Here is a 12,161-nt window from a genome sequence, read left to right as displayed (position 1 = left end):
GCCCATTTACTGCTGCCTCCTCTCTTTGTTAAAGGCCACATTGTAACAAAATATAACATAATTTCCATTCCTGTACTGTCACATGCTGTAGATCAAGTTTCCCACTGACTTCTTTTCAACAACTTATCTATTTAATCTTTTCCACTTTCACATAAGTTGGATTCTTTTTGCCATAGTCCAACATTATTCTGGATTTATGTTTTTCCTTTTTTTTATTTTTTGTTGTCTCTAAAGTAACACATACATGCATAACAACAGTTTCATTTCAATTGTATTTTACCCTTCTAAGTGAAAAAGCTTTATTTGAGAGTACTGTATTCATACAACCTCCATTCTACATTTTTCTTTGCATTTTTCTCAGAAAAACAAAAATTTCAAATTGTTTCCTAAATATGCTTTGATCAACAGTGAGCAGGCAACCCCTGTCATATAGTCAACACTTTTTTAACATAACGTGGCATCTCCCACCCATGAAGATGACAGTACTCAGTAAAGTTACTATACATAGGAAACCAATTCTTTTTAATCAAAAACTGGCTGTCTCTGGTAGCATTACATATTTTATATTTCTGTGTCACCAGGTAAGACCATAATAGACACTCACAGTACAAATCCTATTTAAAAAATTAAGGTGTTGAGAAATTGCCAGCAAGACTAATATAGCAGACTGGAGAAATAGCTTATAAAAATTACACAGATAAATATTTTTCCATTCTCTGGTGTTATTTAGCTATCTGCTTGAATTGTTTAGACGCAGTTTATAGATCACCACTCAATGGTTTACACAGTTTATAGATCATCATCCAGTGGTTTAACTGCCATATGTATGTCCCATTGGTAAACAAAATGCTTCATCATTTTTTTTTATTAAGCCGTGGCTATAGGGCTACCATTGGGTTGCATCAACAGACTTTAATGGATACGGGCCTGTGCATACATGGCAGTATATCCATGTGAGATGGACACATCTGCACAATAAACTTACACTGGCATCGTAAGGGATAAATATCAATATATACTGGTGTGAGGAATATTGTTTGCTATAAAGCATTTTATGAAGATACCACTTGCTGTGATGCAGAAGATAAGTAACAACAGTCTGTCAAAACATTTTTAGCTGCAGCAGCCAAAACTAGCCATTTAGTTGTCAATATACAATGTTCCATCGCGACTTATCAACCAAGGATAATTAATAAATCTAGATTTCCTAAATCCCATTCCTGATTTCAATCCAAATATCTTTTTAAACAGAAAAATAAAATAAATATCCACTTCTTTGTTGCAGAAAACAGCCCTAACTATGACCCAGATGACATGCTTTCAGTTAGAAGTCTGGCCAACCAGAGGACCCAGCAGGGGTTGGAGTGAAAGAAGTGGAAGGATAATGCCAAGTGTGTGCATCCTTCCCCAAGAGGGGCAGTTAAGGGTGCATGGCAGGAGTTCATTACCAGCAGTCACTCCCAGTTGAGGCTAGTAAGTTACCAGTAAATTCACTTAGATAATGGTGGGGTTTCAGAGACTTACATTATCCAAATAATTAGGGACAGACTTTAAACCTGTTGTACAGCATTCACTTGAGTACTTCATGGACTATCTAGGCATAAAAAACAAATCTTTGGTGAGGTGTAGTATGACTATACCATCTCACACTCATTCCTCTCCCCAGTCTGCAGGGGCATGCATAGCTCTGTAGCCATAAGGCTTCCTTCCCTGTAGAAGGAGGACTTACTCAATAAAGGGTCACTTTAAGATTCATCCCGGCAATGTGGTTGCCTCACTGGAAGATGAAGTATGAAGGAGGTGGCATAAGAACACCAAAATCAGAGACAGTTGGAAATAAAGCAAAAGCATATTAAGCAAAATTTACAGATTCTCTTTCTTGCTAAAAATATTTTAAAGAAAGACAGAAATAAAATGAATCTCTACATAAATAGCCTCTAGTGTCTATATAATAATGCAAACTAATATATAGAAGAATTTTAGTGGCTCCAGACTCCGCATTCCTCATGGATTCAAGGTAACACACCTTGATTTCTCTCTGTGGCATCATTTATGTCTCAGCATTCGTGCCTTGATGTACAGGTTAGATGGTAGATGATTAAACTCAGTGTTAAGGTTACAGAGGAATACTTGCATAAGTAAATTTAGGCAGGGCTGACAGAGAAACATAGTACAAGGCTCCTAGTAAGTACCTATGAATATCAGTTTGCAGCTTGGCTTTTGATCTTCATTAGAAACAGGCATTCCCCTGGCTCCTTGGAATACTGTTAAGAATTCCAGGACACAAGTCCTTTGAACAGTAATAATTTCATCCAGGTCTCTCCCAGTTGTTATGGAAGCAAAGTGTGAGGCTTTTCTCAAACTGACTTGTTTTCACAAAGCTTACTTTTTCTAAAATCCAGCCTGAACTCCCTCCCCCTACTCACAGCAGCTCTGATTTTAAACACCTCAGCATGGGTCTGCTTAGACTCTGCAGTTTTTCACTTTTATTGCAGGACAGGCTAGGCACATTCCAATAGCTTATGCCATATGTACCTACACTCAGACAGCAAACCCCATATTTTGACACACAGCATAAAAAGGTGCTGTGGTCCTGATATTCCATCCTTCAGATGAGACATTAAAGTCACATGACATCTGCCTGATTTGAAGTATCTCAAGTAGATATAAAAAGTCCCAGGGCATCTATCACAAAAAAGAGGAGGCAGGTACCTGGTGTCATGCTCAAATTATTTCAGGTTAGTATGAATACAACCATGGATTTCCACTGAAAATATACCATTCCTACTGGGGACTAACCCAATCAACACAATACACACACACACACACACACACACACACACACACACACACACACACACACACACACACACACACACACACACACACACACACACACAAACACAGGCACACACAGGCACACACACGCACACACACACACAGGCACACATAGGCACACACACATATATATATATATATATATATATATATATATATATATATATATATATATATATGTATATATGTATATATATTGGTCTACTTCTAAATTTTGAACTTTCAAAACTGCAACTGCCTTATGGTCCAGACCATAACATCCATAACATCAAAGTTTTGAAACTTCAAACCATTTAAATGGAGATCACAGTACAGCATGGAACAGTATATTTACCATTTTTCTTGCTGTAATGTGATCTCAGAGTTTGTATATTTAATTAGCAGGGGATGTGGGGGTAAAACATAAAAAAAGATTTTTTTTTATTTTTATTTTAGACCCATTTATGTATGTATTTATATATATGTATATGAATGAATATATATATACATATATATATATATATATATATATATATATATATATATATATATATATATATTTACAAACATACACACACACACACACACACACACACACACACACACACACACATGTTCATTGCTCCTACATTTGTTTGTGTGTGTGTGTGTGTATGTGAGAGAGAGTATACAAGTCCACATATGTGTTAAGGGTCACGAGTGCACATCAGGGTACACTGTGTTAGACTGTCTATAACTTCTTCTATAAGTATTGTGGCAGCCTGGAATCTCAGGAACCCTGGTACATTCATGAAACAGCTTCATCTTGTGATAAAGATACCAAAACAATCAGTCATGCACACAGCGATGGTGGTGACCCAGGGGTCCAGAGCTGCCTATGCTGCATGACTTTCAAATTCAAATTTTGTTGAAGTTTTGCTGCTTTTGCAACTTTATTTGCTACTTTTGTTGAGATTTTTAGTCTTGACTTGGCAGTGGGGGATCCTGTTAGTCAGTGGGTCCTAGGCAAGATGTTCCATCTTTCCCTCTTAATTGAGCCCTTGCTATGTGGCTGCCTGTGTGCAGTTTCTGATATTATGCCATAAGTGTAGCCATCCTTTACAACATCCATACAATGCAGAGTTGGAGACTTTCCTGGCAGTCAGCAAACATATGGAGGAAAATCTGTCTTGCATGGGGTTCTTGTCTGTCAGAGAACAGACATACAGACATATGCTATAAACACACTTAGAGGCAGTATATTCCCTCACCAGGTGACCTATATGTCATTGGGATATCACAGAGGCAGTATAGTGCATCACCAGTTGACCTATCTATGTATCATTGGAATATCACAGAGGCAGTATAGTGCATCACCAGTTGATTCATCTGTATGCCATTGGGATATCACATGGGCAGTATAGTGCATTACCAGTTGACCTATCTTTGTGTCATTGGGATATCACAGAGGCAGTATAGTGCGTCACCAAGTTGACTTATCTATGTGTCATTGGGATATCAGAGGCAGCATAGTGCATCACCAGTTGACCTATCTATGTGTCATTGGGATATCACACTGGCAGTGTAGTGCATTACCAGTTGACCTATCTATGTGTCATTGGGATATCACACGGGCAGTATAGTGCATTACCAGTTGACCTATCTATGTGTCATTGGGATATCACAGAGGCAGTATAGTGCATCACCAGTTGACTTATCTGTGTGTCATTGGGATGTCAGAGAGTGAATTATCAGTTGACCTTTTTATGTGTCATTGGGATTTCACAGGAAAACAGCGACCACAGTAAAACCAACATGGTTCAAGGGAAGAAATGTAAATTCTGAAGAAAAGGAATCCCAGCTGGGAGCCAAACAAGGAAACAAGTGCTGTGAGACCAAAGTGTTATCCACTGCATCGTTTTTGTGGGAAATAGGGTGACAGTTCCCTGCATCTATTTTCCCCTGATCATATTTAGATAGTAACAATATTATTTCATTGCTGAAGGAGTCAGGAGTTTGCCCTGACTTACCTGTCTCATTTAAAATACCATGAGGGGACTAAAGAAAATTATTTTCCACTTTCCTATAGGATTCCCCATTGAAGCCCATCACATCCAGGAGGCTTTTACATTTCCAGACTGTTATATGAATTGTACCCAGCATTATCTCTTTCTCTGCAGTTCCTACAAGTGTCTTTCTATAAACCCTTTCCTAGCCAAAGCTATTCCCCTATCCCACCTCTCCCTTTCTGTCTAGAAGCACTCAGCTGGTACTTTTTAGGATTATAAATATTGCCATTAAATTCTTCTACGATTCTCTTTATTTCATCCCGTTTTGGAATACCTCATCCATATCACCTTTAATGGATAGGGTTGATTCTGCTTCCTCGTTTTTCACAACTTCCAAGCAAAGAATTTACCTATCTTCTTACTCTGAACTCAGCCCAAATCATAATGTTTCACATTTCCTTCCCTTCTCTTATTCTGAAATGTCTAGCTTCTCAGTTCTAGTTCTTAAAGGCTGAATTTCCACCTTTCATTCTCTGCTCCTTCTGTGTGGAGTCTGCATGTCTTCCCCACGGTTGAGTGACATTAAAGACATGCAGGTAGGTGCAAGCGTGAATGGGCGTGCCTTCTTTGTAGGTTGGGCGTCGGGCTGTCAACTCCGCACCGTAAAAATCCACTACCAATTATGAGCAGACTGGAGTTCCGCTGTGGTCACCCCTAACCGGGAAAAGCCGAAAGAAGACACTCTGCATCATTTCGTGGTTTAGCCATTTGTTATTTTTTGCAGGTCTCTGAAATTATACTCCCATCATTTCAGAGGACCTTACTGCATGATACCACAGTATCCCTTTATGCTCATAATTCATCCTCTTAAGGCATGTTTAATCACATCCCAACACCTACAATTCCTACACAACCCATCACGTGTTATTATAAAGGGTAGAACTCCTTGCCCCTCCATCTGCAACCTTTGTTTTTGTTTCCATCTCTTTCATTTCTCCAGTTGTGATGCATCACTAACTTCTATCCTTTTAAAGGCATTAGCTGATGAGTATCTGTCAACCATATCTGTTGCTAACATATCCAAAAGTAGAGGGCCTCTCAAAAGAATCAAATCTAGCCTGCTACTTTGTTGCCTATGATTCTGACAGAAGAAACCCAGGGAATTGCTTTCTATGTATATAGATCCATTCTTCATCACCTTCCCACTATAAGAGGATCTCTTCCATCTGCCTATGATGTTGAGGTCATCCTTGCATGTGGTTAATTTGCTATCTATCATTGCATTAAAGTCTCTTGTCTAACTTCCATATCTAGTGTAGAGATTTTCCTGACCTAGTGCTCACAGAAATTTGTGAAAAAGTAATCATCATCTGTGTTTGGACCATAGATGCTGTCTAGTTACCAGAATTCCCCAAAATTTCAACACCTGGTATAACTCATTTACCTCTGTCATCTTCCTTAACAAACAGCACTGCTAGATACAAAGCGTTTAACCACAGTTAAAGACCATCATGTTTCCTTTCTTTCTCTGAGCCGCATTCCACCATGTTTCAGTACTTCCCTCCGCATTTTGTAATTTCTATTATTTTAACTTGTCTTCCTAGAGAGATCTAGAATGCCCTCTTTCTGCCAAGTTTCTTGGTATTCTATCCCTGTTCACTGCATTACAGCCTCATACTACAGTTCATGAACAAAGGTTAAACTTAAACTCCTCATCTGTTTCCTCTTCCCCTATCAATCTCCAACTGGCTTTCTCCATCTCATTTTTTTCCTGGGCTGAGTATAAAAAATCCTTGTGCCAAAAGGTATCCATTCAGCCCTTGAATTTATAGGTGAAACATGAGGTGCATAGCGTTAGAAATTCCCCAGGTGCTTCTGAAACCCACCACCATATAGGTCTAACTCTGTGGCAGCATAGCACTCCATGCAGTCACATTCTCCCCTTATAAAAGTATCAAACAACTGCTTTCTTTGTACATTCTCTTCACCTGCCTGTTTGACAGTATGCCCACAAAAGATGCATGCATCATAAAATGTTTTGCCGGTACTTCAAGCCTCTTGTGCCAAAGTTACACTGACACCTGATTTTAATTCATTATTTAAAAACATTTTCCCCTTGTCTTACCACTTCCATTTCTCTTTCTTGAGCTTTTCAGCAGTCTTCTTCTCTTCTCTTCTCTGATCAGTATTCCCCTCGCATGATTACTAAAACATTTGTCTATGCTCGACTTCAGAATTAAGCTTCTGCACTCTCCATGCCTGTACAGCAGTCCTCAGACATTTTACAATTAAAAAAAGGAAGCAGTATTTACATCTTTGCATCTTGCCTACTACATGTCTCATTCCCTCCAATGGAGCTCAGGAAGTTTGCACTGTAACTTCCAATCAGTGGAACTTAAGCCTTTTGACAGAATAAAATTGTGTCCTCACATTTCAAACAAATGTGCGTATCTTTGGGAAGCACAGGGGTTATGAAAGAAGAATAAATGGCAAACTCTTCAGCACAAACTATTTTTATACTTATAATATTCTTTAGGTTTTAGGTCTTAAACTATATTTTATGAATCACAGTAAACACACTAACTATTCAGTTAACTTTTGTAAACAATTTACATGATCTTAACAACCTCTCAAGCTACACACACTCTGTCAGCAGCATTTTGTTCATCCAGCTAAGGGCTTTTCATATGAGGCTAAACAATTCTGTCTGAGATATTTAGAAGAACATAACATTTATGAAATATAAATACATATTATGTGAACAACAATGACCTAAATATCAACAGCAAAAATACTGACACAAAAATAACATGTTCAAAATACAAACTGTCAAAACTTGTAAATGCTGGCAGTCAAAAATACCTAAACACAAAATATTGACAAAATTGAAGTTAAGCCAGGGGAAGGGTATATTCCATTTCCCCATTGTTGTGTGACCTCAGAGTTGGTATATATAATTAACAGGGTGTGTGTGTGTGGGAGGGGGGGTGCCAGGGATCTTGCCCCCTGCAAAAACATTGAGTTAGGATGTGGTTACATTTTGCCAATATTTTACGTTTAGGTACTTTTAACTGTCAGTATTTTGTGTTTAGGTACTTTTAACTGTTAGTATTTTGTGTTTAGGTATTTTAACTGTCAGTATTTTGTGTTTAGATACTTTTAATTGTCAGTATTTTGTGTTTAGGTATTTTTCACTGTGGATATTTTGAACATTGGTATTTTTGCGGTTGATATTTAGGTCATTCAGGAAAGTGCCCTGTACATATATATATATATATATATATATATATATATATATATATATATATATATAATATTATATTTCTGTGTGTTTGTATATTGGTGCAGTATGCTCTGTTGAATCCTCATTTTATCATCAGATCATCCTGTTCTCAGTTTACATTGGCTCATCAAGTTTTCCTGTTGTCTGTGAACTGTACACGTGTGTGTAGGTAAGTGGGGTTTTGCTGGTTAAGATTAGAGTAAGACCTAGGTAAAGGGATAGCTTTAATCATGTGTGTAAGCATGTGTTTTGTATTATGTGTATCTCAACTGCAATATAATATATGCATACACACATAAATAAAAATAGGGTTAGGGTTAGGTGCTATATAACATTTATTTATTTTACGTTTGCTTACGGGAAAGTCTGACTGGATACAGTTCCTTTTTCAGCAGAGGCCTGGGGAGAAAAGCTCCACATTTATAACAGGGCAATTGTACAAAATATCAAAACATTACAACAGAGAAGTAATTCATACCTACAGTGTAATACATGCAGAGTTCTTAATACATCAATTTTACATATATAGACTAAGGTTTATAGACATTTCTAATAACAGAGGATACTGTTATGCCTGTCTACAAAAAACTTTGGAGAGATAACACAGATAAATAATACTGTATTATCATGGAGCGATAATAATAAAGATAGACCAGTTAATAATTGGGAAAATGTGCTGGAAGTTTTGAGGGCAGAGATTGAGTCAGACTAATTATTGTGAAGGAAAGGATGGTGTGAAGAAGATAGAAAGAACAGGGAAGAGATGAGAAAGGAGATGGATAGCAACGGGAGTTACAAGAAGACACGTAAGTTATCCAGAATTTACTTTGGTGTCATTTAGTGATTGTGCATACATATGCGCTTTAATTGTAAAGTACTGAAGTGGTAAAGATGTGTTGTTGGCTGAACATACATGTGCCTTCACTTGAAGATTTCACCGAAGATTGAAAAATTACACTATTATGAATATATGACAAAGGTAGTGGCTAGGAGAAGGATGAAACTGTTAAAATCATGATTGCTTTACTGCTCTGAATGTATTTATGATGCTGCAGATATTAGTATAGCACAATTTTACTTGGCTGGACTGAGATTTTTCATATATATATATATATATATATATAGTTATTGGGTTTGTGTTACACAACATTTTAGGAGGATGATAGGCACATTTTCATTGTTGTGTAGTTTGACCTATCACTATGAAAAGAGGTTTGGTAAAGTGTGGTTCGATCATGTAAAGTAGAGCCATATTATGATATGATAACATGAATCCTGGTATCGATGTTGTGCCATTTAATAGCGTGAATCCCAGGATGGATATGATACCATGTAATAACATGAGTTTTTGTTTGGGTCAAAGGACAGAAACTTTGATGGTATTTTCAGCAGCCAATGAATAATGTTAGTTATAGTGATATACAAGTCAGTATGGCTAATTGCAATTACAGTTATTCATTCCTCAGAATAGTCAATGGTAAAAGCAAACAGAATTGCACAAAAAAAAATTTATGCTATTATTAGAACATGAACAAAGTTCCTTAAATTCTTCATTTCTGGAAGATGAAATTAAATTCTTAAATCTGCAAATTAATTTCATTTTCTGTTTCATCAGCCATAAATTAAGTGCTTTGAAAAGAACATGTAACTTGTATCCATGCTGGATCAGTACTTAACCTCATTTAACAAATGCGAAACCAAGTAGAGCCTTCCATACCAAATCCTGGAGGTAAATCCCCTTCCTTTAGTTAGGGAGCCAACTCAAAAAAAACTCTGAAAAATCTCACCAGTCAAAAAACTCATGGCTTACAGAAAAAAAAAAACTAGCAGTGTAGCAGTGTCCCTGTTGAAGTACCATGTTTTTCAAAAGATATAGTGGTGAAAAGATCCTTTGCAGTATCACATAACAAAAACATGTTTAAAAATGAAAGTAGGACTCTTAAAAACTGCTTTTTGTCTGAAGACAGCTTTTTATTCATAAAAAGCACTTTATAGAAGGATGAGTGCTGCTCTGATAATGTGTTAAATCTTGTAAAAACATGCACATTTTTCAATTCTTCAGAGAGGAGGCGTTCTTCGAGATATATCTGGTCTCACTGGTAGTGCCATCAGTGGGGATCGAACACCAGTTGGGATGTGATCTACATCACTGCCTTGCTAAAAAGTTTTACCTGTTTCCAAAGACTTAACAGCTACTTTTCAATTGCACCCAATGAAAGATAACAAATCTACACAAAAAATTTAAAACATAAGTGCAGCAAACTGTAGTTGAAAAGCAATATCATGTCCATTAAAAAACACTTGTGCCTTAATCTGTTACCTTCTACACCACAGTTATTTTTCTTTATCATAAAACCAATCTAAGTATGGTCTAGACATGGATAATGCTTTCCATCAAATTACATTCCAAGCTTAAGCCACTATAAACTGATAAAACAAAAAGTCCAGTACTGTCGCTGTTTTGTGTACCTTCCTCTGATTTGCCTTAAGAGATTGGGTCTACATTCATGTGCTGATTCCTAGTTGATTCCTATAGCTGATAGTTGCAGTGTTAGATGTGTTCATCTAAAATGGGTTAGATATTGCTAAAAGATCCAGGGTTGATTTAGTGCCTTGTGGGTGACATGGAGCTCACTTGTAGTTATTTAGCCAAGTATGGGAGGCTGGCGGGGTTATATATTTAATCGTTTTTCTTTCTTATAAAAACTAATCCAGTTTACTGAGAAATATATACTGGCCATTCTCTCAAGTTCAGTAAAAATTGTGGTGGCCCAGTCTCCTAAGATTCAGTATGCAGCTAATAGAAAAGGAGGTATTTAGGCCTGATGCTTTTCCTGCTTTCATTTGAATCTGCCATTCTAATTCCTTCTTCTCTTGTCCATTGTTTCTATTGTTATCCAAGTCTTCATAGTGGATCCTGTCAATGACATGAAATGCGAAGGTGTTGTGTCCAACATTTTCTTTAGTGTGGCTGGCCAAGGAGTTTGTAGGGTGCCTTGAAGTATGTCAGTACAGTGATGTGCTGTGCTAGTCTTTAACTTATTAATAGTCCTTTCCACAAAAAAAAAAAAAAAAAAAAAAAAACTGGACAAAGCTTGCATTGTGCTCTATATACAACTGTGCCAGAGGTACAGTTACTGTAGCCTGTGCTCCTAAATTTTTTCTGGCTGTTGGGAAAAAAGAAAGCATCCTAGTCACAACTGATGTTTCAATAGTTTCAGAAAGGTGGACTGCTTTAATAGATGCCTTATCTTCCTACATAGTACCTTATGCTGTTGTTTGTATGGATAGTAAAGTGCGAGTTTGGAGACAGGATTTTATTCAGAGTCTTGTCCTTGCTAATAATGCACCAGTTGTTTTCGATTGCTCTCTTGCTGTCTTTAAATGTCCATTGAATAGGTGAGGGTGATGCTAGTCCTCCACCTATCATGATCCTGTGTCTGGTAAAGTTACAGATATATCTGTCTGTCTGGTCAAAGGAACGTTCCAAAGTGGGGTCATTATGTTCTTTACAAATAATGATGGAGTCTATGATTTGTTTGATGGATCTAGAAGCTAGGAATTTTATTTGTTGGAAGGTGGTATCCTTATCTAGGCAATACATAGACTGGTTTTATAATTAAGAAAAATAACTGTAGTGTAGAAGGTGATCGATCAAAGGACAGTTTTTTTTTTTTAAAAAAAGGACTTGATCTTGCTCTTCAACCACAGTTTGCTACACTTATGTTTAAAATTTTTTGAGTAGATTTGTTACCTTTCAATAGATGCAACTGAAATGTAACTGTTAAGTCTTTGGAAATACTTGTTTGGCAAAGCAGCATTCTAGATCACCACCACCACCCCCACTGATGAAACTACCCCTGAGGACAGACATATCTCGAAGAATGTCTCTTTAACACATTATCTGACCAGTGCTTGTCTGCCTGCAAAGAACTATTTATGAATAAAGAGATGTCTCAGACATGAAGCAGTTTTGAGAGTCATGCTTTCATTTTTAACGACCTTTCTGTTGTGTAATACTGCACATGATCTTTCCACAACTATATTTTTTGGAGAATGTAGTACTTCAGTGG

At 37.1% G+C, this 12,161-nt stretch overlaps 1 protein-coding gene across 1 annotated transcript in view; it reads left to right on the top strand.

Annotated features, from left to right (window-relative positions):
• LOC122788162 (myosin light chain kinase, smooth muscle-like) overlaps window positions 1-12,161 on the top strand; it is a 943,334-nt gene that overhangs the window by 32,588 nt on the left and 898,585 nt on the right. The window lies entirely within an intron of this gene.

The sequence above is a fragment of the Protopterus annectens genome, chromosome 13.part0 (genome assembly GCF_019279795.1).
Source record: "Protopterus annectens isolate FY-2018-M chromosome 13.part0, PAN1.0, whole genome shotgun sequence".
Taxonomy (NCBI): Eukaryota; Metazoa; Chordata; order Ceratodontiformes; family Protopteridae; genus Protopterus; species Protopterus annectens.
The sequence above is the reverse complement of the archived record's forward strand: the minus strand, read 5'-3'. Positions and strand labels throughout refer to the sequence as shown.